At 53.7% G+C, this 26,537-nt stretch overlaps 1 protein-coding gene and 1 long non-coding RNA gene across 5 annotated transcripts in view; one reads left to right on the plus strand and one right to left on the minus strand.

Annotated features, from left to right (window-relative positions):
- The window catches only part of Zmiz1 (zinc finger MIZ-type containing 1), a 204,935-nt gene that overhangs the window by 102,485 nt on the left and 75,913 nt on the right, over positions 1 to 26,537 (minus strand). For all 4 annotated transcript variants that reach the window (XM_006991625.4, XM_006991626.4, XM_006991624.4 and 1 more), the window contains exon 3: positions 23,926 to 24,005. The gene's annotated coding sequence lies outside the window, so the exon portion shown is untranslated. The remainder of the gene's footprint in view (positions 1 to 23,925; positions 24,006 to 26,537) is intronic.
- Positions 276 to 1,484, plus strand: LOC143267282 (uncharacterized). Its single transcript, XR_013042263.1, has 3 exons — positions 276 to 958; positions 1,079 to 1,149; positions 1,289 to 1,484. It is a non-coding gene; the product is annotated as an uncharacterized LOC143267282 (long non-coding RNA).

Raw genomic sequence — 26,537 nt, forward strand, 5'->3', positions numbered from 1 at the left:
GTGCCTGACACTATGCCCTGGACTGTCTAGAGAAGTAACACACTCTGGAATGTGGCCCCGAGAAAGGTCGGCCACTGTCCCCACCCACACTCGGCCTGGGACGGCAACTACATCTGGGCTCTTTGTCCCCTGGGCACAGGATGCCTCAGCAGCCTCGCAGTACCCTCAAGTCAAGCCCTCTGCCCTCCTCTGGCCACAGTCTAAGTCCCTGACCCCCCACTCCTTCAGCACGCACGCACGCACGCACGCACGCGGGGGCGCGGGCTGGCCCAGTCTTGGGCAAGGCCTTTGGGGCTCTCCTTCTCCCCAAAGCCAGTCTTCCCACTAGGTTCTCTGCGTCACCTCACTTAAGTGTCAGCTCTGCTGTGACTTCGGCTCCAGTTATCATGGTCGGGCCACAGAGAGGACACCGAGGCTCTGAGAGGCCCAGTGACTTGCTTGAGGCCACAGTGCTGAGAGGTGGCGCCGGGATTCTGTCCCTGTTCTGACCACAGAAGCCTCTGTTGCACAGCCCACTCGTTGCGCACAGGAGCACGGCAGATCGTCATCAGCTGGACGCTTCCTTCCCAGCCCCACTGCCCAGAGCGAGGAAGTGACCATCACTGCTGTGCCGTGCCGAAATGACTGTGTCTCCCAGGACAGCAGCGCTCACACAGAGGCCCTGACCTGCCTTTGCCTCGGGCTCCCGTGGCTATTCCGAAGTCTCAGATGCCAGGAAATGGGAAGGGGTGGGGGAGGCCAGTGGTTACTCAAGAGCTCTGGGGGACAGGGAAGGAGGGAAGCTGGAGTCTTCCAGAAAGCAGTGAACTCAGGCAGATGGTCCTATAGCACAGAAGGTGTTTGGACTGTCTCCTACCTCTGGCTCCCCACACCTTCAAAATCTGCACTTGGTATTGTGGGGAACTTGACAAGACAAAGGCAACAGCATTTTCCAGAGGGAGCCCTGAGAGCTCAATAGGTCTGTAAGGGACCACACAGTCCAGGGAGAGTGGGGCTGAGAGCAAGGCTGAGCGTAGAAACACCCCCAACTTCTGCACCCCAGACAGACATGGCTAATCAATCACAACACTCTTCTCAGGTAGTCCAGACATTGACAGATGATTGTCTACCCACCCACTCCTTACTAACCCAGGAAATGAAGACGTCCAGGTGAGTCAACTTGGTGTGTGTTGTTGTGAATGTGTGTAGCGTGTGCATGTTGGTGCTAGTGTATGTGTGAGAGTGTGTGGAGGTCCAAGGTTGACACGGGATGTCTTTTTTTCAGTTTCTTTTCATCTTTATTTTTTAGGCAGAATCTCGCACTGAATCTGAAGTTTGTTGACTCGGCCAGGCTGTGTGGCCAGTGAGCTTCAGGGGTCTGCCTATCTCCCTTGCTGCCACACACATCAATGCTGGGGTTGTAGGTTTGCACTACTATATGGCTTTTATGGGGGTTCTAGGGATCGGAGCTGGGGTCCTGGTGTTTGTGTGACAGGCCTGTACTGACCGAGCTGTCTCCCCGGCCTTGAGTGATTCATCTCTGAAAGGAGAGTGAGCGGCAAGAGGCTGTCAGGGCGACCACACACCTACTTCCAGATCTCCGACTTGGTGTTTTTTTCTTTTTTTCTTTCTTTCTTTCTTTTTTGGTTTTTCAAGACAGGGTTTCTCTGTGTAGCTTTGCGCCTTTCCTGGAACTCACTTGGTAGCCCAGGCTGGCCTCGAACTCACAGAGATCCGCTTGGCTCTGCCTCCCGAGTGCTGGGATTAAAGGCATGCGCCACCACCGCCCGGCTTGGTGTTCTTTTCTGAAACCCAGAGTGTGAGCAAGGCCCCCCGGAAACCCCTGGATGGTGGGACCACACAGCTAAAGCAGCCAGTCTCATAGCATAGCCGAAAAGCTGACTCTATTACTCCATTTTGCAGATGGGAAAACCGAGGCTCTCAGCCAGACGGAGGTATGGCTGTCCAGTGGAGCAGCTTCTTTTATTTTTGGTTGTGCACACACACACACATGCACAGAAACCCAGGAGTGTAGTGCCTGTGGAGGCCAGAAGAGGGGGTCAGACCCCTCATCCCCTGGAATTGTAGTGACAAGTGATTGTGAGCCTCCAGAGGTAGGTGCTGGGAAAGCAATGTGAGTTTTTAACCAGAGTCCTCTCCAGCCCCTAGAGCAGCTTCTGTCTGCCTCTGTCTATCAAATTTTTCAAAAACTATTTTTTTTAAAGGAAAAGTATCAGAAGGGAGATAGATTTGTGCTATAAGTGGCAGACAGAAAACAACAACCGCTGGACGGTGGTGGTGCACGCCTTTAATCCCAGCACTCGGGAGGCAGAGGCAGGCAGATCTCTGTGAGTTCAAGGCCAGCCTGGTCTACAGAGCGAGATCCAGGCAGGACTGTTACACAGAGAAACCCCGTCTTGAAAAACAAAAACAAAAACAAAAAAACAAAACAAAACAAAAACCAATAAGGAAACAACAAACAACAGTTCTTATGGCCTAGACCTAGTAGGGATCCTCGGAAGCGGTCATCAGACCCACCTGGCATCCACTGCTGAGGAAACAGACCTGGGAAGGGTGGGTGTGAGCAGAGAAGAACCTCGAAAGCCTGAGTAGTCCAGCCTCGGCCTGGGAGCCCCAGCTGCCGAGCCTCTCAGCTCCCCCCTAGCCTCTCACAGTCTCAGTTGGCCCTTGCAGGTGCCGGCCTAGGCTAGGCCACATTCAGTCCACAGCTGCCACAGTGGGCTGCCCGGAGCTGCCAGCTCCCCGGGTTGGGCTGAGTGCCCATCCCAAGGGTGACAGGAAGGAAAGCTCCGTGCCCACTGTGAGACAGCCATGCTTTCCCAGCAGAGCTGTGAGCCCAGGGTTCCGGGCAGAAGTCTTCTTTCCCTGCAGCTGGTTCCAGGCCCCATCATACCGTCTAGTATCTTGTCTGAGCTCAGTGAGTTTCTGGGTATGAGGGTCTCAGGGGACCCAGCCACTGCAGTCTCAGCTCAGAGGCCCTCCGGGGATAAGTGGGACCTTACTTCCTGCCTGGCGACGGTGACGAGAGGTCCCACCACATGCACTCTGCGGTTCACAGAGCACTTGGGTGTCCTGACCTTCTTGTCATCATGCAGTCTTAGATAGTCAGAGTGGCTTAGTGGTAAGGGCAGCAGGCCACTGGGTTCAAATCCTGCCCCTGTTATTTGCTGGCCCCCGAGCCCTGGGCTCTTCTGAAAACGTGAAGCGGTGACAGCAGCTGCCACCCAGGCTGCTGGGCTCACTCAGTCAGTCGGTTACTGAACACGAATCTGCATCTAGCCCCAACTACTAGTTCTGTGCAGACTCCCTGACCCTTCTGGACAATATCCGTGCAGGGAGGAAAAACAAAAAACCAGAAGCCTGGCGCCTGCTGAGGAAGACTTATGTGCCGTTACTCTGAATGCTAAAAATTTTCAATCTGAAAAAATCCCAAAGCCTAGTTTTTAAGCCTGCTTACGAAATTTTGCAGTAGTGTCTTAAAAAGAGGCTCAGTTTGTAAACTGAGGCTGCTGAGGATGGAGGGTGGGTTGGGGCGCTACCCCTCAGCACCCGTCTTTTTTTTATTATTTCAATTGTGTATATGTGGGGGGGGGGGAATGCGAGCACCCACAGAGGTCAGAGGTGTCAGATTCCGCTGGAGCTGGCACTACAGGCAGTTGTAAGCTGCCTAACATGGGTGCTGGGATCGAACTCAGGTCCTCAGGAAGAGCAGTATGTGCTCTTAACCACTGAGCCATCTCTCCAGTAACCCCTTCCCACATCCCTTTTGAGTGAGCCTCCACAGGGGCTTGGAGGATGAACGGGGACTAAAAATGAGGCCTGGCCAAGCCCAGCAGCTGTAATACTAGGCAGAGACACTGAGTGGGAAAGGCCCGGGCTGTAAAGTTTCAGTGTGGCTATGGAACAGGGCAGGAGCTCTGAGACTTGTGAGGTCTCCAGGCAAGGGCCTGGGTACCCACACAGAGCCTATCCAGGCAGGCAGTGTCTGCAGTGGGGGACAGGAGGCCAGAGAGGGTCCACTGAAGGAAGGGTCAGTTAAGAGAGGGTCGGTCAGTGAGTGGCTGTGATCTGTCACCCGGAACACAACCCCCTGAGGTTGTTCTGAAGAATTGAGGCCCTGGTCAGTTGAGACAAATGTTCTATGTTCTGCCCTCCTGGAGAGATGGCCTCTACATGTTCCCACGTGGCTCTGAACACTTGACATTTCCACAGGTATTGGATCATAAGACAGACACCCCTTTCCCTGAACACATCTGAAAATTCCACAGGCATGAATGTCCCCAGCTATTGAGATATTGAGAAATGCTAACCTACGAGGCAAGCCAGTGGGGTACAAAGGAAAGAGCAGAGGCAGAGGAGACACAGAAGAGCTGGCAGGGTCACCAGGGTGGGTGCGGGACAAACTCGGTTTCACATGAAGATCTGACCCCAAAGTATCTCTGGGAAGAGACGCCCCAGGAAGGGCTGGATCCAAGACCTTGAGAAGCTTCATGAGTGCCTGCCTCTCATGGAAATCCAGACAGCTCCCCTCTGCAGCCAGTCTGACTTAGGCTGGGAGCAGAGGCCCAGCCACTTCCTGAATGGGCAAAGGTCACAGGAACTGGCTAAGAAGACTGGATCTGCTGAGGCCAATACCCCTCCTTCCCCCACCCAGGCAAAGGACACAGGAGCCAGGTGTGTGGCGCCCAGTGGCCCAAAGAGTGAGGGCTTTCTCCCCAAGGCTGTGGGGGTGAACACCCTGCAGCTTCCACTAACTTGGAATAATAATGAGAACAGGTGCACCTTAGCTACCACTCTCCAGGCTCACATTTGACATTTCCTATGAAGTGTAACAACCCAGCCAAAGGCAGGAGGATTGCTGCCATCTACTGATGGGACTGCTCAGGCAGGAAAGAAGAAAGGAGCTTAAAATCGGCCCCAGATCAGAAAACACAATGCTAGGGTTTGAACCTTGGTCTCTGCACATGGTCCTGGGGCCAGGGGCCAGGAGGACAACTCTGTCCTAAAGATCCAGCTCAGGGTAGGATATATGGACAGGGGTCCATCATTGGGTGCTCTTGTTTTTTTTTTTGGGGGGGGGGTTCCAAGCACACCAGCCCATGTGCAGTGCTATGGATATTCACTTCTCTGGACCTGTTCCCTTAGCTGCAGAAACCTTAGACAGCTCTATACATCGTGTGCACGCCAATAAGCTTCTTCAGGTACATCTTCCCACCTAATTCGTACTCCATTGGGATGGGTCTCACTGCCTGTACCTTATAGTAAGCAAGGCTCAGAGAGCTTACACACCTTCCCAAGGACACACACACAACTGGTGTGTGTGTGCGTGTGCGTGTGCATGTGCCTGTGTGTGTGTGTGTGGTAGCACTCTAGAGCAGAGAGAGACTCTTTGGAGGCTTCCTGCTCAGCCCACGCCCATATTACCAGGTGACTGAGATTCTCAGTCTGGCCCTAGTGGGAGGAGGGGGGCTGGGTGGGATGATGTCTAAGGGATCCTCTAGATTTAAACCATTGGGATAGGCCAGAGAATGAATGATAAGATTGAATAAAAATGAAGATGGAACCCCTGACTTCTTGAAGCCTAAAATACAGGTGAGGCAGGGGAGCTGCCCAGACACCTGCTGGTTATGCCCAGCATGAGGCTGAGCCCTGGAGGCAGGGAACCCCACAAGCTTTCTGGAGGAGGAAGGGGTCCAGCCAGGCTCCAAGGGCCAAGGAAGGGTGGGCAGGAAGGTAAGGCCTGCCCTGTATATGAAAAGACAAAGCTCAGGGGCTGATTTGGCTAATGCTGGCTGATCAACCTGGCAAGCGCTAGGGGTCTTTGTTAAAGAAGGTGCAGAATGAAAAGATTCTGGGCTCCCACTATTCACCATCTTTTAATTAACATGCCCTGTGGCCTTGCGTGATCCCCCACTTCCGCTTAGGCTTCTAAAAATCCCGAAGCCCATTTCTGACCTGTGATTTCCCATTGCCTTACGTCTCTATAAGCAGTGTTTTAGCTTAAGTGGCAGTTGCATATTAATTACAAAGTTAATTATGTGCTGTGTAATCATGCTGTAATTCATTAGTTTACTCTACATTCTGAGAGCCTCGTGCTAATAGCAAGAGCTGACAGGGCTTCAGGAAGATCCATGCAAACCTAGACTGAGGATACAAAGGCCTGGGGACCCCTGCTGTGCGTCTGTGCCTGGATGGGTGCTTCACATGGCTGGGGCATGGGGCCCTCGCTGGCCAATGGATGGGCACACTTCCTGGACCACATGTTGTCTGCAAATCAGAAGGAGAAAAGCCCAGCAGGGGCGTGCTTGCCTCCCGTGGAAGTTTAGGGACAAGAAAGGATTTATTTAAAATTACTTATGGAACAGGGAGTCACTTGTAGGTGACAGAGTAACTCCGCAGATCACCAAAACAAAGTGGGTCCTGGAGGCACAGGTCACAGGGCAGGCTGAGGACAGAGCATCAAGTCCCAGCAGAAGTTGGGGTGGGGAGACCCACACTCTAAGAGGGAAGGGTCTGGTGGCTGTTTGGACCAAGGGCTCTTCATAGCTTCACCCTCTTCAACTGAACCCTAAAAGCCTCTAACCACCCTCTAGCTAATCTGGTTTTTTTTTTTCTCTCTCTCTCTCTGCCTCCCTGCTTTGTTTAGTCTCCATTCAGGAGTGCACAAGGAGGACAATGGGCCCTGCATCAAGATTCTCCTCAGAGACCAGTGTGGTGGCGCACACCTTTAATCCCAGTGCTGGGGAAGCAGAGGCAGGCTGGTCTCTGTGAGTTCGAGGCCAGCCTGGTCCACAAAGCGAGTTCCGGGACAGCCAAGGCTGTTACACAGAGACACCCTGTCTCAAACCCCACCCACCAGTCCCCCACCAAAAATCTCCTTGAAGGATCTGGTAATGTCACCATAAGCTCAGGTTCATCTGTGACCTGGGTGGGTAGAGTACAGGGTAGGAATGAGGCACCCCTGCTCTCAGCTTGCCAGCCTTGGAATTGTTCCTGGCTATTCTTTCTTATAACCCGCTTTCCTAAGGCCCGGTGCTGCTGGAGAATGACAGTGCCCCTCCAATGACTTCTAAAAGTCTATGTGAGTAAAGACAGGCCTACCCTCCCCCCTCCAGCTCTACAAATCTGCAGGTCAGATTTCAAACCCCTGGTGCAGGAGGGGGACAACCAAGGCTGTGACCTGCCCCGGACATAGCAATCTGGTGGCCAAGACCCTCTGTTTTCCAAATATAAAGCTGCCTGTTTATTTTTCCTGACAGCTGAAGGGGAGAAAGAGGTGGAAGGCCTTTCCCTTCTGGCTCCAGTCAACAAGAGCAGAGAAAGACTCAGAACCCCAGCTGGCAGGAGAGGAAGATAAATAAGAAAAAACAAAACACGTCCTTGCACTACAATGGAATGTTTTAAAGAGGTGGAAAACGCAAGGTCAGGGGCAGATCTCATTTTCTGGCATCTCCTTGAGCTCAGGGAGGAGGCGGGATGCTGTCGCCTGGGTGCTTTCGGGGCAATCAGTTTTGGAGGGAACTCATTTGGGGGCGGGGGAGCCCAGGGAGGGGCTGCATCTCAACAGCCAAAGCACCCGTGTTGATTTCCTTTCCAGGGAAGACTGGTTTCCCTGGTAACAGAAAAGTCCGGCCTCCAAAGTTCTGACAGGGAGACTAGGCTTGGCCTGGGATGCTCCCGACAATTATCTGAGGCCAAGGCTTCACTGTCCTGCTTGCCCCAGCAGTGAGCTGGGAGAGAGGGGCGTAAAAGTGCCAGCTCTGCAGAAATACAGCCACTGCTCCCCATCTCTCCCCCACCCCGGCGCTGTGCAAGTGGCTCCTCGGCCCTAGATTCATTGCTTTCCAGGGCTTTATGGCTGAGCAGGTAAAAATGCCAGGAGCAGCTTGGAAGGGAGCCCACGTTGATAGCACCTGTGGACCCCAGGAGGCAGTAAAGGTGCAGGAGTGGGGGGGGCAGCAGCGGGCCATTAAGAGCTGGGCTTTGTGCATGGCACCCCCACTCTGCCACGGTGAGAGGACCTGCATGGGAGCGGGGCAGGTCTCATTTCCTCTCTCTCTCCATGCTTGCCTACAGTTGCTCCTAATGTCCCAGATTTAAAGCTCATTTTTTTTTCCCCAGAGAGAAATATTACAAGGTCTGGCCTGAGACGATGCCATCCGTGTGCATCAGGTGCTGGAGGAAGGAAAGGAGCCCCGACGGGATTTGCGGAGCACTTATCCTGAGGCCACCACCGGGCGCCGGGCTAAGGGCTTGACATGCGGTATCTCATTTAACACGCTCTCCAGCTGCCTGGCATGGCAGGAACAATCATCCCTCACTGGAAGGAGTGGAGGGATTATATGACCTGCCCAAGGCCACCCAGTAAGTGCATGGCACAGCCGTGACTCACACCTGCCCCTCTCCAAGGCCCCTTCCCATGGGAAAAGGCAGGAGAATTGGGGCAAAGAGAGACAATGTGGCTAGGGCTTTCCTTCCACCATGGTGAAAGGGAGACAGATGTTCCTAGACTCCCCCCTTGGCTTTCCTCCTCAGAGCCTTCCCTGGTCCTCCAAACATCTGCACACTGTCCTCCCACAGGAAGACAGGCCACAGAGAAGAGACACCTGGAGGCTTCAGACCCCCCCCCCCCCCAGTCCCTGAGCCCACCTCCAGCAGGCACAGCAATGGCCACCCCATCCAAAGGGCCTCTTACTGCATCTTTCATGGTCACAATCCAGTGGCCAGAAAGTTAACAGCCCCTAGTGGAAGGTCTGGGGGCTCAGAGAGGACCAATAGATGATGATGTCAAGTTTTCCCAAAGCTCTCACTCACTATGTATTCTGGGCTGTTTTAAGCATTCTGTACATCGTATTTTATTTTATTCTTTCAACTATGCTGCGAGGTAATAGCATAAGTAGCCTCATTTCAGAAACGGGGAAGCTGGGGTAGGAACTTTTAAAAGCCACACAGCCAAGAGCGCACAGCTAGTCAGTAGCAGAGTGCAGAGCTGAATGAAGGTTCCCACACGAGTCACCCTGCCCATCTCAGTCTTTTATCTCTGGTTCTGGGACCCTGTTAGGACAGGTGGCAGTCAGGGACTCTCGTTTTTTCCTCCACAGCACCCCACTCCCTTAAGAAGTCTTTGCCATGCTCCAGGGGACATCAGATAGGGATGGTACTCGTGTGTGCTTCCGTCTGCATGCTCCTGTGTGTGCTTGTGAGCCTCCAGCTTCACGGAAGATGTGTGTGCCACTGATTTATAACCATCAGAGGAAACAGAATTGCAAATCTCACCCACAAATCTTCCTTATCGAGATGCTTGCAACAAGCAGACACGTCGTGAATTCCCAAGAACAGGCAGGCCTCCCCCTAGCCTTGGTTCCCTCCAGCTCTCTGCTCCCCTGGGCCTGTGGGGAGTCATGGGTTGGCTCCATGAGGTCCCTCTGGCTGCCAGCAGAAGTCCAGTTCACACAGGAAGTGGCGGTCCATCAGAAATGCTGGCTCCCCAGTTGGTGTAGTCTGGGAGAGCTCCAAAGGCCCCTCCTGGCTGCCTGAAGCACACTGGCTGCCCTGCTCCACCCCTTGCTGTTCAGATGGTGAACAGGGCCTTAAGTACCAACAGCCAGAATAGCAAAGACCCCCCCTGAACAAGCATCACAGTCAGCCAGCAGCAAGGAGCCAGTAGCGGCTCCATCAACTCTTCTAACATGACCCACATAAGCCACGGTTGAGCCTCCAAGAGTCTCTTACATGACTTGGGTCCCAGACTTGAGCACAGAGGTCGGTCTGAGTCGAGAGATCCGGCGCTCAGAACCATTCTACCATGTTTCTTGAGACATGAATTCTTCAAGTCCTCAAGCCCCTTAGGGGTCCCTCGGCCCTATCACTGGCATATATATATATATATATATTTTACCTGGATCCTTTCGAGGGCTGGGTCACCTCATAGGTGTGTAGACCTACTCTAATTTGTACTGATGGAACACTGGGAGATTCTTCTGATCGTACCGAGTGCAGTTCACACCATCTCCTCCATGCTCACTCTCTGTCCCTGAGACCAGAGAGTGGAAGGAGAGGCACAATCCAGGTGAGGTAAAGCAGTCAGGGACAGGCTTCCCCAGCATCTTGGGATGCCGAGAGACCAGCAGGAGGCTGCCTACTGGGCACCAATCTTGGCTCTGCTTTAACCTGTTGTATAGAAGGCCTGTCTGATCAGTCTGATGCCTTTCCTAAGTTTTGTCTTTGTGTAGATATGTGTGTGTGTGTGTGTGTGTGTGTGTGTGTGTGTGTGTACAGATGTGTAGGGGTGTGTGTGCGTGCATGCATGTGCTGGATAGATATGCAGATGTGTGTCTGTACAGATGTGTAGATAAGTGTGTGTGCGTGTACAGAGGTATAAGTGTGTGTGTATACAGAGGTGTAGGTGTGTGTGTATACAGATATATAGATGTATGTCTATACAGATGTGTAGGTGTGTGCGCATGTACAGATGTGTATGTGTGTGTATATGTGTGTATGTATGTGCTAGACAGATGTGTGGATGGGTGTGCATTTATTCATATGTGTAGGTCAGAGGGCAATCTTGGGTGTCATTCCTCAGGTACCCCCGACCTTTTGTTTGAGAAAGAGTGTTCACTGGCCTGGAACTTTGCCAAGCAGGCTAGGCTAGTGGTTAGTGAACTCTAGGGATCTGCGTATCTTGGCTTTTCTTCTCAGCACAGCTGGGATCACAAGCGTGTAACAACGTGTCCGGCTTTTTACGTGGGTTCCTGGGATCTGAATTCAGGTCCTCAGGCTTTCAGGGCAAGGGCTTTACTGACTGAGTCACTTACCATACAGAGTTCTGTCTTTTTCAAATCTGGAAAATCTGAAGCTAGGTTTGTCCTTGGGCTCACTGAGAGGATTAAATCATGAGAGTAAAGAGAGGCCCTGACCTTCAGGAGAGGTGTAAACACACACACACACACACACACACACACACACACACACACACACACACACACACACACACCAGTCAAGTTTCAGGAATCCTCAGCCAGGCCCCAACAGCACCACTCCCATCCCTCTTCCTGTGAGGTGTATCTCTCTGGCATGACACCAGGGTCCTGGCTCCTCCTCCCCCAGACGCCCTAAGCCCCAAACCTATAATCCCCAGCTGGGAAAATGACAGGTTTGCCCAACAACCGCCCTCCAAAGGCCTGTGGGTGCGGAGCCGGGCTGTAGCCCTGGTGGTGACGAGGAGGAGGGCCCAGGATACACAGCCGTGGAGTCATGGGAGGTCAACAGCAGGGGAGGATGCCATGGGGAATGGGGACTGTGGGGAGAGGGAAGAGGGATGATGGACAGGGCCCAGGGAGGGTCAGCAAAGGCTTGTCACTCCATCTGAGGCTAGGGGATGGAGCCTCAGCCAGGAAGACTCAAGGCACAGGCCTCGGATCTCGAGGCAGGGTGGCCAGACCCGGGGGCACAGTCAGGTGCGCTGATTTCTGGCCTGTCCCAGGTGTCCCTTGATGGGCCCCAGAGCCTGCACTTGAGAACAGCCCCTGGGATGGGTTTGCAACTCGCTTGGGAACCCTGAGTGGCTTCTCTGCAGTCTTTCCCTTCGCTGTACCCGACTTGGCAGAAGGGCAGGGCATCTATAGGCCATCCACTCTGATTCTGGCCCCTCCCCCCTCCCCATTGCCTATCTCCTTAGAAGTCATATGCCCAGGTGTGTGTGGGCCCACAGGACTGCCCACCTTGTTAGGGCTCAGAGAAAAGAATTCAGACCTGGATCACCCACAATGGTTCCTCCCCACCAGGAAAGGTCACCAAAGAACTCTCAAACCTGGGACCGGCAGGCAGAGCTATCGCTGCAGTCAGTCCTGGTAGGGAAGTTGTCACCAGCCCTGGAGAAGGTTGGCTCTGGATCTAAGACCATGAGGCCTCTTGGCCCATCACAATGGGTACTAAGGGCCTGGCTTGGAAAAGTGATGTCCCATATCAGTCTGTGCTGCCCAGATCTCCCATCTGCGCGCACACGCACACACACACACTGTGGCCCTGGACAAATCATTTCCCTTCCAAGCCTCGGTTTCTCATTGAAGTTAACATAGTAAGAGGCAGGACAGAGAGGTGGCGGCGAAGCTGGGCTGTGAGAGCTGTGGTGTGTGCACAAGGGGGGGCCTGGCCAGGGTGGTGCATCCAAATGGGGTCAGCAGTGGGGTTCTGAGTGGTTCTATCTGATGTCACTGTCCCGTGGGCATAGTCCCTGGAAGCAAGGTGATCTCTGTGTCTGGATCCAATGGAAGGGACATCTGAGGCTTCCTGATAAGACGGAATGGCATCGATTGCTTGGGGTTCCTCAGGATGAACAGCTGGAGTTCTTTAGAGAAGCAAAGGCTACAGCTGGTCACCTTTGGGCTAGGCTGTGCACAGGATGGTAGGATGGAGCTTATCTGGGTGTGGCTATTTGTGGGTTGGAAGGGAGGGTGCATCCAGGCCCCAGGTAGGGAAGGGCCCTCATGGGCACCAGGATACTTGGCTCTAAAAGGGTCAGGGTCAGGGGATGGATTTGCTGAGGGCTGGACCTAAGAAGCCACCTCCTAGCCACCATCACCTGCCTTGTCTTATTCATACCTGGAGAGCCAGCCTCCCAGAACAGTTATGTTGGCAGCTTGCTGAGCTATCATAGTCTATCTCTTCCACTAACCATGCACCCAGGAGGCTCACGGAGCCCCTGGGCTGGTGGTCTCTGCTGGAAAGTAGGTCCACTGAGTGGCTCTGGATACGGGTCTGCCACCATCCTGGCACCCTTCCATGAAAGGGACAGGAACGAGGGGCAAGTTAGGGAAGGATGCTACTGCCTTCTCAATCCCCCTGCCTCTCCCCATGTGAGATTGTTGACTGGAAGCCAGGGGCCTCAAAAGAGGGTGGGTGGCATAAATGACAATTGTTCCTGTGGCCTGCCCACCCGATGTGCCTGCCCACCCGCTGCCCGGTCCCCACTTGCTCCGGTCTCACCAGCCCCTTCCCTGCCCCCTTGCTGGCCTGAGATGGCTGTTGCCATAGCAACCCTGCTCATTCAATCCGAGGATAATGAAGCCAATGTGTTTTTCATTCCCATGAGCTGGAGAGCAAGAGCAGCGTGGCAGGGTGGGGAGGGGGGGGTTCCCCTCCAGCCCCTCCTTCCCAGGGAAGAGACAGCAGGTGGGGCCTGACTAGCCGAGGGTCAGACACTGGCTTGTAAGAAAGGGGCAAACCTTGAGGCCACCAAGCTTTCAGTCCATCATGGCAAGCATGGGCTGGGCCACGGCAGCTGGAACGGCAAGTCCTCCTTGCCAACAGTCAGATGAGAAGTGGCTTGACGCCACAGAGAGCAAGGAGGGTGGAGGAGGAGCCGGGCAGAACAGGGCTCTACTTCCAGCTGTGTGACCTCAGGCTGCTCTGCTCACTTCTCTGGTCTGTCTTTGGGACAATCAAGTCCATCCTCCCCCCACCCCCCCGCTCTTTTGGGGACCCACTTCATTGTCTAACCTTCTGTAGCCCCCAGAGATTCAGAACCCCTGTCTTCTAGAGACTTGGAGCTGAGGCTGGCAAGCCACACAAGCCTGTAATCTGGACACTCAGAAGCTGAGACAGTTGGACTGCTAGGAGGTGGGGGGCTATCCTGGGCTATATACTGACTCTGAGTCCAGCTTAGGCTACATAACAAGACCATCTTTAAAAACAACAACAACACTCTAACAACAAACAAACAAAACCCCACCCATCTTTCAAAATAATTCTGACCTATTGCTACCAGCAGCTATCTCTTTAGGGTACTGCTGGGGCGGAGGGACTGCACCCAGTAGGCTCTTTGTACATATGTACCTCCCTTTTCTTCTCCCTCCACGTGTGTCTCTGATCTGCAGCTCAGAGACAGCAATGCTTAGGAAATTTCCCACGATGAGTCAGTAGTCAGCTGCTCTGACACCTTGCCGTCCTTTGGCTCTGGGCCTGCCCATTCCTCAGGAAGGGAAACCGAGGCCCGAACACAGCTGGCCTGGTCAGCAGGTAGGGCTGTCTTGAAGGACTGGAGCCACATCAGGGATCCGTGGCCCGCGTTCGCCACCCTTCCGGCCTCCCCATCCTTCTGAAGGCAGGAAGCCAAAAGCACTCCTGCAGAGTCTAGCCTGTCTTTCCCATAACTCAATCACCTGGGAGGCCAGTGGCCCTCTGCCTAGCCAGGCTGACAGATGAGGGGGAGGCAGAGGAAGTTTGCCAGGGAGCCAGTGGGGGCAGGGAGGCCAAGGTGGAAAAATCAGAGCAGGGTTTGAAAAATGAAGAAATAAACCTGCCAGGAGGGAGACAGCCTCAATCTGTCCTCCATAAAGCTGTCTTAGGGCCACCAAGGACGTCGGTGGGTGGAGGGGACCGGAGATAGCTCCTCCTGGGACCTCTGCTGCTCCCACAGCCCAGCTGGCCTCCAGATCTGGCGTGGTGAGAATCTCAGAGAGGGGCTTGGCTGGGCTTCTAGGGTAGAACGGGTGATGGGGGGGGTGCAGGTGTAGGGGGCCTGAGCTCTTTGGCTTTTCTGACATTTTGTATACAGTAGACACTCAGCATTGGCTTCTGGACCAAGTGAGTGTAAGATGGCATGGTCGTGTACTGTAGTCAGCTAACAGACAGAGCCTAGTGGGCTCCAGGGGGACCCACAGGGACCTTTACTGCACAGATAACCTGGTGTCAAACTGCAAAGCAGAACCTCTTGGTACCTAGCACCTAGGCCCAAATAAATCCACCTTCTCTAAGAGGCTTCTCTGCAGGATGGGACACCTCCTCATGGCACTCCATCATTGGTAGCACCCATCCTAGCTAGTCTGGGAAGGGGTAAATTCATTGTCAAGGGGGAGTGCCCTGACCTCAGCCCCTCCATCACACTGTGAAGACTCCTGGTTTCTAGAAATAGTAAGTCATCCTCCCCACCCCCCAAAAAAAATTCAAATTGAAAATGAAGACGCTGCTCCCACTAAACGCTGCTGACTTCCTGCATTTATGGGATAAAGTCAATGAAACTCAAGTTGCATCTGGCCGTGAGTGAATGGCACACGGACTCTTTCTCTGAGACCCGCAGGCTCGGACAGGTGCTTCTGGGAGGACCAAAGACTGGGTCAGTCTTGTCTTTGCTGCGTGACGTTGGTCAAATGCTCTGTGCTTCTCTGTGCACAGCTGTGCTCCCTGACCTCCATCTTCTCACTACACAGGCTGCGTGTGAAGACTAAGGGGTCTTGGCATGTTGGATCTAGACTATAAGTAAGGCACAGAGGGCTTCTTCCATGAGTGCGCCTCTGTTGGGACAGAGGGCGGCTGAGGTCCTTCCCAGGCAGGGTGGAGGAGTCTGGCCCTGACTCAGGAGGCTGGGGACAGCTGAAGAGCCACTGTTTACAGTGGAAACAGCCTTGGAGCAGGCTCACTTTTCCACTGTTTTTGTGGCACTGCTGGGGGGTGGAGGGCGTGGGGGCAGGGCTTCCTGAGATCGGGGCCAGCTTGCCAAGGCCACATGGAGCCCAGCCCTGTGTTGGCCTTCAGCAGGAAACAGCGTGTTTTCATTTCACAGGTCCTGCTAGGCAGTGTGCGCAGGCTGGGCTGTACATGGACTTGGCAGCTCCAGTCATGGGTACCCAACACATGGTAGGCTGCTAGCAGCTAAGCGCTCAAGACCACTCCACGGACTGCAACCCAGATTGATGGCAGCTATGCCAGCTGACCACTGCATACTTGCAACAGGCCAGGCATGGCAGCCTCCATGTCTAGGAACAAGAGGAGGGTCCCACTGTCTCCCGGAGGATGCTCTTGTTCTGATCCTGGTGAACCACTCCCCAGTCTCACACATCGTCTTCTCCCTTTGGCTGGAGATCAGAGACATGCCGGAAGAGGCCTCCCTCAGGAGAGCAGGTGCAGACTGGAGCTATGGCAGGTATAGGTCAGAGCGATGCATTTACTGCAAGGACCCTGGGTTTCTTCAGACAAACCCTTCCCGGCCCCAGGCCTTCATTTCCTCCCATGCAGGAGGTATAGGATGATGAAGACATGGATGGTTGCCTCCTCAGAGCCCTTGGTCCTTAACATCTCCAGAATTCTCCATTTGGCTTGCTCAAGGGGCTCTGCAGCATCCTGGCATCCCGTTTCTGATGAACAATTTGAACACACTAATTCCCACTCTCACTGGACTTGCATTTTAAAGGCCAGGCTTGCAAAAGGGCAACTCAGCTACAGAAAGGATCTCCAGCACGAACACCCTCCCATGGAAACCCAGAGAGAACTGGCCTCATGTTCTGCTACTAACCACATTTTCACTGGCTCCCCTCTGCCCATTAAACAAAGATGTGCCGAGAGGGCCTTGTTCCATGACATGCCTCCTAGGAGCCTCTCTGGAGTTACACCCCAGTGCTCAGCTATGGGACTAAGCTTTGGCTTTCCTCCTGATGTCTCATGTTCTACCCAGTTCAGACGGCCTATCTCTGTCCCTGTCATAGGAGGGACAGCCAGCCTGTGGGTCCCAGGTAGCCCTATAGCAGACTCACTTTGTTTCAGCAACTATAGTAAACTGGGTTCATTAACTATCCTAGGAGATGCTAAGAAGGTTCCCGACTGGGTGGCCTGTGCCACAGCTGGTAGCATGGGATATGCTGGCCATTTTGGCATTCCTGGCTGCATCTACCCACTGGATGAGGGGGTGCCATTCTCCCTCTCCCTATGGTCTGAGAATGGGGAAGAGCCCGGGTCCTCTACAGACAACACTGCCGTGGACCTCCAAGCAGTCCCCTGCCATTTTGGAGGCTGGCAGGGATCTCTGTCCCTGCAAAGCCAGGAGTGGCTCCCTATGCCTACACTCAAGGCTGAGGGCTCAGACTTGAAAGTCAGGTGGGGCCAGTTCACATTCTGGCCCCACCTTCCAGTGGGTGTGTGGCCATGGGTGGAGTTCTTAGCCTATCAGTTCCTTACTTTACAAACAATTGGTGGTTGTGGTGGTTGTGGTGGTTGTTTAGTTTCCTAGAGCAGCATTGGCTATATAGCCCAAGCTGGCCTCAAACTTGAGGTGATCCTGGTTTGGTGTCATGGATGCTTGAATTGCAGGTGCGCACCTACATTCTAGGTTTAAAACAAACGTCCATGAAGTTTAAATTAGATGGTGCATGCAAAGTAATTGAAGCAAGTATTAATTAATACAACTACCAGTAAGGCTCCCCAGCACACACCGCATATTTTAAGCAGTCGCACGCATACCACACTGATGCCATGATTAATAGCAAAGATTGGGCCTTAAATTTGGGTTTGGTGGCCAGATGCTGGCAGCTCATGCCTTTAATCCCAGCACTTGGGAGGCAAAACAGGAGGATCTCTGTGAGTTCAAGGCCAGCCTGGTCTACATAGTGAGTTCCAAGACGGCCAGGACTACAAAGACAAACCCTGCCTCAAAAAACAAAAAGCAAACAAAATTTGGGTCCAGTGGTCTTGGACAAGTCACTTGCTCTCACTATTTAGCCATCAAGGTAGAGTCTTGAAATTCTTCCTTATTCCCCTCCTCCTATGCAGTGACTTGTCTTGGTACCGGAGCCAGGAGGCTGTCCTCTGGCCCTGTGGTCCTTTCTGTTTTCACAGGTGCCAGTACTCCGACTTCCTTTGTCTCACAGCCTAGAGGCCTCTGCTGAGGGAAGCCTGAGCACTAGTCAGCTCATTCTGGGGGCAGAGCCGGGAAGCTGGGAAAGTCAGGGAGTCTGGTGTCAGACAGTGTCTCTCCCTAAGCACCTGAATTATCACACTGCCCAGAACTCAAGCCTGGAGATCACTTACTTCTGCTCTAAGGGGCTCGTTTCCAGGAAGAGACACTCTCTAAATACACAACACACACACACACACACACACACACACTCACTTCAGAGGCCTGAGCTCAACAGCAGCCCACAGACTAACTCCGAGAGACAGCCCAAGTGTTTGCATTTAATCCAAAGTCTGTGGGGCCCCCTGCATGCTAGCTGGCTCGGAAAGTGCTGCTAACATACTCAAGTGTCAGCCTAAAATTTCCTGCTCACAAGAGGAGTGGTGTGTGTGTGTGTGTGTGTACAGTGATAGTGAGGGTGGGCAGTGTGTGTGGAGGGCAATAATGAGGAAACCTCACTGGCTGTTCCTGTCTGGTGGAGGGGTATCTCTGTTGGGACAGGAGTCCAGGGTCTCCGGTTCACAGAGGGGATGGGTGCTTCCCAGCTCTTGCTATGCGCAGGGATGGAAAGAGCAGGGAGCCCAAAGACAGACCACCTGATTCACACTGACCTGGCTTCTAAGTGGCAAAGCAGGGACTTGAACCTGGCAGCTTTGTCCCTATAACACATTTTAACCAGCTGTCACATTACATCCTTTATCTGAACGGAGTGTCCAAAGGTGCCCCGGGACACGGCAGAAGGTTCCCGACATCCTGGAGGAAAGACATGCTCCTTCCAAACAAACTACAGAGGATGAGGCATGCTGGACAGGAGACACAGGTGTAGGGGGCTGAGCTTCAGAAGGACCCAAGGCCCCGCTCTCCATGAAACAGCCCACTCTCTGGGGGCAGAGTCACCCGGGCAGCCAGAGTGAATGGATGCCACTGGGGCCACAGAGAGGCCACTGCCCCTTCCTTCTCTTTGTATTGCCACAGACCAGAACTGAGGAACCCATGGAGGGATCCAACCCTAGGAAGCAGGAGCTAGACAGGCAGATGTGTGCCTTGAACTACCAATACTGTTTCCTACAGAGCCTATACACAGCCTCAGAACCCTTCTGAACCTAGTCCTCCAAGTACTGAAAGAGCTTAATGGATGAAGGCTTGTTGCCATCCCTGGGAAACTGAGGCACATGGGCCTCCTGAGACCCCTCAGCACTGGAGTGCCAAGAACCATGTTGAGAATGTGGCTCAGAGAGGTAATTGCCTTTAAATAGCACGAGGCTAGAAGATGACAAAGTCAAGCCTGTCTGCACTAGACAGCAAAGTTTGAGGCCTGCCTGGCAGAGCACGAGGAAAATACACACACACACACACACACACACACACACACACACACACACACACACTCTCCAAAAATAAATAAATAAATAAATAAATAAATAAATAAATAAATAAATAAATAAATAAAATTAAGGTCTTGGAGTGTAGCTCCTTGGTAGACTATGGTAGGCTGCTTACCTAGCATGAACAAGGCCCTGGGCTAAATCCCTAGTACCTCAAAGGAGAAGACAACAGACAGCTGGCTTAAAGGAACAAAAGCAAGGAAAAGCCAAGGGATTGGGGTTGAAAGGCTTTAGAAGCAGGGTCTGTGAATCTCAGTGGGCAGGGAGGGGAAGGGGGTGTTCAGTTCAGTGTACACTGAACAGTGGAAAGAGGCAGGCCCAGAGGAAGCCCTTCAGAGGAGTGAGGCAGCACCTGAACCTTCCATGGCTCACCACACTGCCTGAGCAGAGGCAATCATTGGGAGAGCTGAGCAGAGCTGCTGTGTGCAGCCCCAGTGCAGGGGGAGGGGCTTGATGGTATCTAAGAAGAAAGCGGGCTTGGCTGCCAGCCTGACCTGGGAAATACCCCGCCTCCAGAAAGCGCCCCCCGACTCAGGCTAGCAGGGGTGACCCTGACCCCAAGAAGTGAGTTCCCTTCTCCCACTTTGGCTCACGAAGTCTTCCATGACACCAGCATCCTCCACCCTCCCAGGTTCCTGAGAGGAGGGCACACCCTTGGAACATCTCTGTAATTTCAAATGCTTGTTTGAGTTGAGAGGCAAGGAGGTCAGACACCCTCCTTTCCTGGGAGGTCAAATCTCGACTCTCTGAGCCCCCTATTTAGAAGCTGGAAGGGATGAGCGGCAAGGCCAGAGGCATGGGTCCATGCTGGTAATGGTTGTTTGGACAGTCCCCACTTACTTGAGCTCACTGTGGGAGATGGGACAGAATCCACACAAGTCTGCCCTCTAGGCATAGTGTGTTTCTATCCCAAGCATTTCAGCCATAACCCTGATGGCCTCATCCACCTTCATGACCACAGGCTCATGCTTGGCCAGGCGGGCCTTGGTTCTCACCCCTAACTGAGGAAAGCCAGACCCTCCAAGCCTGTACTGGCTGCTGTGTCCTCAAGAGCCACAGGGGTGGCTGAACAGTGAGAGCTGTGTGTACTTAGCAAGTACACGCCAGATCGAGAAGACCCGATATAAAAACAGATGTAAAACATCTGCCCTGTGAACCCCATAGATTATCATTCCGATACACGATCAATGGGAAACAATGTGGCAGGCCCCCATGAGGCTGTGATGAGGGCACAGCAGAGGAAGGACCTGGATTTCGGAAGACAGAGCAAGTGCTCAGGGTCCTTCAGAGACAGGGGTCTAATCTCGCCTCGCACAGGAAGCACGGATTGAAGGAGGCACCCAAGAGGTCAGGATGCACAATCTGGAAGGGGACATGGCAGGCTATGAACCGTGGTGCAGTGTGGGAAGGTACAGTGAGGGGACAGTGGTGCTCTAGCCTAGGGCACTGGTAGAGGCTGGTCGGTAATGTGGCTAGGAAAGGAGACAGTGGCCAGATGGTAGCAGCTACCATGACAGGCTGACTATGCCAGGCACAGTAGGCATTTCCAAGAAGATACTAGCCAGAGACTCTCCAGAAGGTGCCAGGTCACTGACACTCCTAGGCCTGTAGTTCTCTGGGAGCTCACCCTCCAGCTCTCCTTCCCTTGGGAGAGGATGATTTATTTATTCATGAGCACACACACACACTCCCACCAGGCAGCCGGTGCCTGTACACCTCACTTCTAATTATAGCAAAAATTTCAATAATGCTGCAGGGAAATGCCAGGTTTCTGAAGACCCTGCCAGTAGGTGTGGGCCCCTTGTCTTCATCTGGGCTAGAAGATCCTTCTCCATTCCAAGTGGCCAGCATGGCAGGTCCCAAACTCCAGGGAGAGGACAGTGCAGTCCTACCCCCAGCCACATAGGCAACGCTGCCACCTAGCCTCTGTGAATGGCGACGTTGCCCTGTGGACCCATGCTGGGCCTTGCACTATGGCCCTTGGCCAGGAACAACCCCTTCCTGGTTTTGCATACCAGCTTCTTCAAATACCTGCTTCAAGGGAGAAACAGAACCAGATAAGCCAGGCCAAGACTGGCAGTTCAGGACCCCAGGAGGTGTCAGTTCTCTGAGACTGGAGGAGAAGGACAAAGCAGAGGAACTGATGGGTGCCTGGCAGAGTGGCTCTGGTGATAAAGGAGAGCAGAGGTGAGGAGGGACTGGGCTCAGCTGGCCAGCCTGGGCAGCATGGGGAGAGTGCCATGCTAGGGAAGAGAAGGCCATGCGTGCTTGGCAAAGGAGAGCCATGGAGATAGATGGAGACAACGCAGTCACTGGGGGTCGGGGGTGGGGCTGGGGGTGGAGACAGAGATGGTGTCAAGTCACACCAGATCTGACCAGCAGGTGGGGCCTAGGTCTGAGATCCTACCTCTAAGATGCAGACACTATTCCACAACTACCCAGGGCATAGCCTGTTCACCCCAGCCCAGCCTCAGGGGCTTAGGCCTTCCTCCCACTCCATTCAGTTCTGGTACCCAGGCCACGGGGTGAGTCCAAGCTGCAGTTACAGTGGTGTTGCATTCTCCCAGGGTGATCTTCCTGCGGCCCTTCTCCAGGGTCCACTGTGGAGAGCATCACGTCCCCACAGCCTGAATGCCCCCAACACCCCAACTCCAGCAATCACGCTCTCTTGATAGCTCCGACTCCTAGAAGGTTGAAGATGAAGAGCCCAAGGGACTCTGACCCTCCTGCCCAAAGTCCACTGAGCCAAACTGTGCTTCTGTCATCTAGAAAGTGACTCAAGGGTCCCGTCACCCTGTGCTGCCATTTTTACTGATGTCAGCTGGTCTAGTCACTCAGTAATATCTCTGGGGCAGCCACAGCGTGCTGGGCACTGGGTCACAGTCATGAACACACTTGTCTCATCAGCATCTAACCTTAACCTACTTTACAGTGGCGAACCTGAGTTCAGAGGGAGGCAGTGACTTCCCAGGGTCACCTGGGTGATGGCCAAGAATGAGACTCCTCCCTGCTGCAGGTGCTGACCACAGCTCCTGGCTGCCACCCCCATTCGCCGTTTCTAGGACACGGAGGTATTGATTACCAGCCCTACCTTGGAAAGGGTTTCTTTTCTTTTTCCACCAAGGCTTTCTGTTCCTCGCTTTCTTTTTCTTCTTCTTTTTCTTTTCTTTCTTTCTTTCTTTCTTTTTCTTTTTTTTTTTAAAGAATAAACTTGAAGCCATTCCCATGATTAATTACCAGCTGCCTAATGCTCTGCCACTGGCAATTTCTGGAAAGGGAATGAATTACCTTGAAAAACATCCGAAAAGAGAACCCACCGTGAAGGAGAGTCAAAAGGGTTACCTAGCAGTTAGCATGGATTCCTCTAGCCGAACTGGACTGTTGAGAGGCCCCACTGCAGAGAGGAGCAATGTGGGTAGCTCTATCAGAGAGGTATGTGCAGCCTGCTGGGGAGGGGGCAAAGCCCCTGGCTTCCGAGAGCAGTACAGGGAGGCTGAAGAGGCAGAGCTGGAGGTGGCTTTCCCTGCATCTATGTAGACCCTTCCTGGTCTCTGTCCTCTGACATTACACATTGCTTAATTCTTACAGACCTCGGTTCAAATCCCTCTCCACCACTTACAGCTCAATGGGTTTCTTAACTACAGAGTCTCTGGGAAACAGGCATTACACAAACCTCCTCTAAGGGATCTCATGCGGGGAAGTGTGTGTTCCAAGAGTACAACCCAGGTACCAGAAGAGCCAAAATAGAACACCATCAGAGGCTTCTAAGCATCCTAGCAGGGCTGTCTGCCATGATGGTGATGCTTATGTTCATTTGGGGATAAGAACCTCACTCTTGCTATAGGGATGTGACCCACCTACAGTCAGTCACACAGTTGAGAAGCAGAAATCTGGGGTTCCTGCAGCAGATGGGGCCATAGCCCAGGTCCCCAGTTGAACTGCCGGTTCTGCCCTATCATACTCTACTGAAAAGCTTCAGGCAGTTGGGCAGGGAATCTCTCTCTACTCTCCCAAAGTGGCCCAGGGCCATGGTGCCCTGAGACAAAGGGCTCTGAGCCAATGAGCATCTGTGTATGGCTTCTGAACCCTCTGGGTTGAGAGCCAAGGAGTAAATAGAGATTACACAGGTACCCTTTGGTGTGGAGCCAAGTGTGATCAACCCTGAAATGCCATCCTGGGATGAGACACCCTGGTGTCTAGGCCAGCTCAATCCTAAGGTTTGGTCCCTGCCATTCTCAGGAGCTCCCTGCGGGACCTAAGTTCTCCATCAGGCCAGGTGGTCTGTCTGTGCCCATCCTGGTACTGGCAGGTCCTCAGAGGAAGGGCATAGTGGGGAGGGAGTCCCAGGATCCCCAAGGAAATAGGCAATACGCTGCATACATCCCTTATCATGCCATTCCCATTTGACAGACAGTTAAAGCAAAGTATAGCGCAATTGCTCATGGTTCCAGTGGACAAGTGCCAGAGTCAGGCTCTGAGGTTAGCAGCGCTCACTGTGGCACACTGGTGACTCATGGCAGTGAGCATGCCTCTCTGCCATCCAGGCCACCCTCCTAGGGGTTCCTGTGTCCCACGGGGGCTCAGGGTCACCAGTGTGCTTGTAAGTATCACCGTGCCAAGGCTGGGAATGACAGGCTTGCATCCCAAGCACTCTCCACCTTATCTCAGCGGCTACTTGAGAAACATCAAGGCAGAGGCCATGCATGGGGCATGAACTATAGGGAGCACTTGTCAGGACACAATGACATCCAGCAAAGGTGGTGGCACCGGCCCCCACTGTGAGGGCTGGGAAGCCCCAGTGTGGCTGAGACTAACCTAGGACCCCCAGCCCTGATGTTCATCTGCTTCTGGGAGCTCTCGGCAGAAATGTGCACCTACCTCCGTGAGCCAAGAGTCGCTCGTGTCCCTGCACTGGTCGGCAGCTCACAGCCCCTCCACTTCACTCAAGGTCCATCCTCCTGCAATGAGAGGGGACGGTTAGCGTGTCCGGCTCCTGCAGGGCCTGCCAGGCTGATCACACTGTCACAACTGTTACCAAAGGGAAAACTTAACAGGCAGAACCAGCTGACAGATGGGAGCACCAAGGGGTGTCGTGGGGGTGATGTAGGCAGGTCCAGACACTCCATTTCTGCATTTCTGTAGACTTCAGTTTCCCTGTACAATGGATCCCCTTCTCTCTCTCTCTCTCTCTCTCTCTCTCTCTCTCTCTCTCTCTCTCTCTCTCTCTCTCTCTCTCTCGGACCCAAGAGGAAGTGGTGATGCTCACACCATTCACCCCATGAACACGGCATGAACAGAACACCCAAGCTGTGATAGCGGTTGCTGCTTCAACAGCTCAGAATGAAGCACGGCAAACCTAAGTAGCATCTCACATCCAGAACAAGAGCAGGGGCTGCCCCGCAGAGACTCAAAGGGTGGAGTGGCCTCTTCAGGAAGGTGAAGTTAAAGGATGAATCGAAAGGCAGACTAGGAGTCAGGGAATAGCATCTGGGCAGAAGGAACAGTATAAGCGAAGACTCCAAACGGTAGGGGACCAAGTGTGGTCTAGAGGACACGAGAATGGGAGGCGTGGGCTCAGGGAGTGTGGAGCAGAGCAGCAGTGGGCAGAAGCAGTCACAGAGGGGGAATGACCTGCATGCCAATTTGGGAAGAGTTCCCGTGGCTGCTGAGGGAGAAGAACTTGGATGAGAAGGAGGTGGTAGGGAGACTAGCTGGGGGCTGCACCAAGGTCTGAGAGGGCAGAATGCAGAGCAGCTACCCATGCGGGTGGCAGGGCATGGGGCAAAGTTGTCCTCACTGGGTGGCCTCTGGTTACCCCACTGCCCAGGGAGCTCATCGGTACCCAGGAGGCTCTCTGGCAGGGTGAGAGATGCAGACCCCAATTTCAAATTCTGGCTCTATGAAAGCAGTTCTGTGGTCGGAAGCAAGCACTGTGCTTCCTGGGGCCAGCACACTTGCCTCTGAGTCCCTAAGACCGCTGGCCCCAGGGCGGCAGGCCTCTCGGAGCAGAGAGGCCTGGCTGATGGCGGGACGGGTGGTACCAGCCACGCAGCCTGGCCCGGGCTCTCTCACTGCCCAGCAGGCACAGCTGCCAGAGACTCCTGAGCCCTGTGGTTTAGGGCACAGTCTCAAATCAGAAGAACCTAGTTCAAGCCCCCAGGTCACCCACTCTCTAAAGATGTGTGCCTGGCACACATCTCCTTGCCTCAATTGTAGGGACATAGGCCCCCCGCTTGGAGACACAGACCACGTAAGGCGGTGTATACAGGGTGTGGACCCTTGTCTGCTAGTTGGGACATGAATCACCCCATAGGGGCCAGTGCAGGGTTCCACACAGCACAGAGTCCTAGAGCCGCCAGGCCAGCCAATTAGTTACTTTGAGAATATAAAATAGTCCCTGGGTACTGTTGCTGCTACGTTCCATTTTACAAAGGAGGAAACTGAGGACCAGGGTCTCATACACAGCAGCAACTGGGCTGGTGTGGAAAGGGAACGAACCTCCTGCCTCCTGCCATCCACAGCCCAGGCAGTTTCCTGAAGTCTAGTTGGCCGGCAGAGCCGCTGACAAAGAGAAAATGATTATTTTGGCAGTGGAGACATAAGTCGGAGCCGGAAAGGCCTTGCTCACTTGGTGTCACCCAGGCTTTAAGAATCAACGCCTGCCACTCAGGGTGCGTGGCTTTGACTTGGGCATCTGGTTCAGCATGGACATATGGCCCCCATCTCCTACAGCCCTACTACCTCAGTGTTAAACTTATGCCAAGGGGTAAGCAGGCCAGGAAGGGCACCGAGGGAAGGACACTGGAATTTGAGCTCTGGACCGGGTCAGGGGTATGCGTCTGCCTTATATCTGAAGACACAGGCACAGGAGGCTGACACTGAATCCATGCTATGGGGTCACGATGGCCGGAATTAGCCTCAGAAAAAAGGCACTTTAATTTTTAGGCAAGGCCCAGAGAAGTTCTCTAACGGCCTAAGGTCACACAGCTACCGCAGAGCTAATGTACCTAACAGCCTGGCCCTGGAAGTCATTCGGTAGCCCTGCTCAGAACAAGTGGATCCGAGGCCCCTCCTACAGAAGGCTCGGGTACCAGGAGCCTGGACGAGGCAGTGGACACAGGAGAGACATGGTGTCCAACTCACCCACTCCTGCTAGTGTCCTCCGCTATGGCTCCCAGCCTGCGTGCGCTTGGACACCTAGTAAGGCCAAGGACAGAGGCAAGAGGTGACTTGTCCTTGGCTGCTCCCAGACAGTGCAAACCACAGGGTAAATAGCAGGTCTGAGAGGCACTGTTTTCTTCCTCAAAGGCCTTTGGTATCCTGGAGGATTGTGGGCAGTAGGAACTCACCCTGGTTTCCTGTGAATGGGGACCCTTGCAGGGTGGGGGGCGAGACTCCAACCACAAGGCAGCTTCCATCAGTGACAGAGAAAGCCACACAGGGCCACACCCATCTTAGGCATGATTCCAAAGCCCCGGTGGGGAATGTGG

Source organism: Peromyscus maniculatus, chromosome 9 (genome assembly GCF_049852395.1).
Source record: "Peromyscus maniculatus bairdii isolate BWxNUB_F1_BW_parent chromosome 9, HU_Pman_BW_mat_3.1, whole genome shotgun sequence".
In the NCBI taxonomy this organism is placed as follows: domain Eukaryota; kingdom Metazoa; phylum Chordata; class Mammalia; order Rodentia; family Cricetidae; genus Peromyscus; species Peromyscus maniculatus.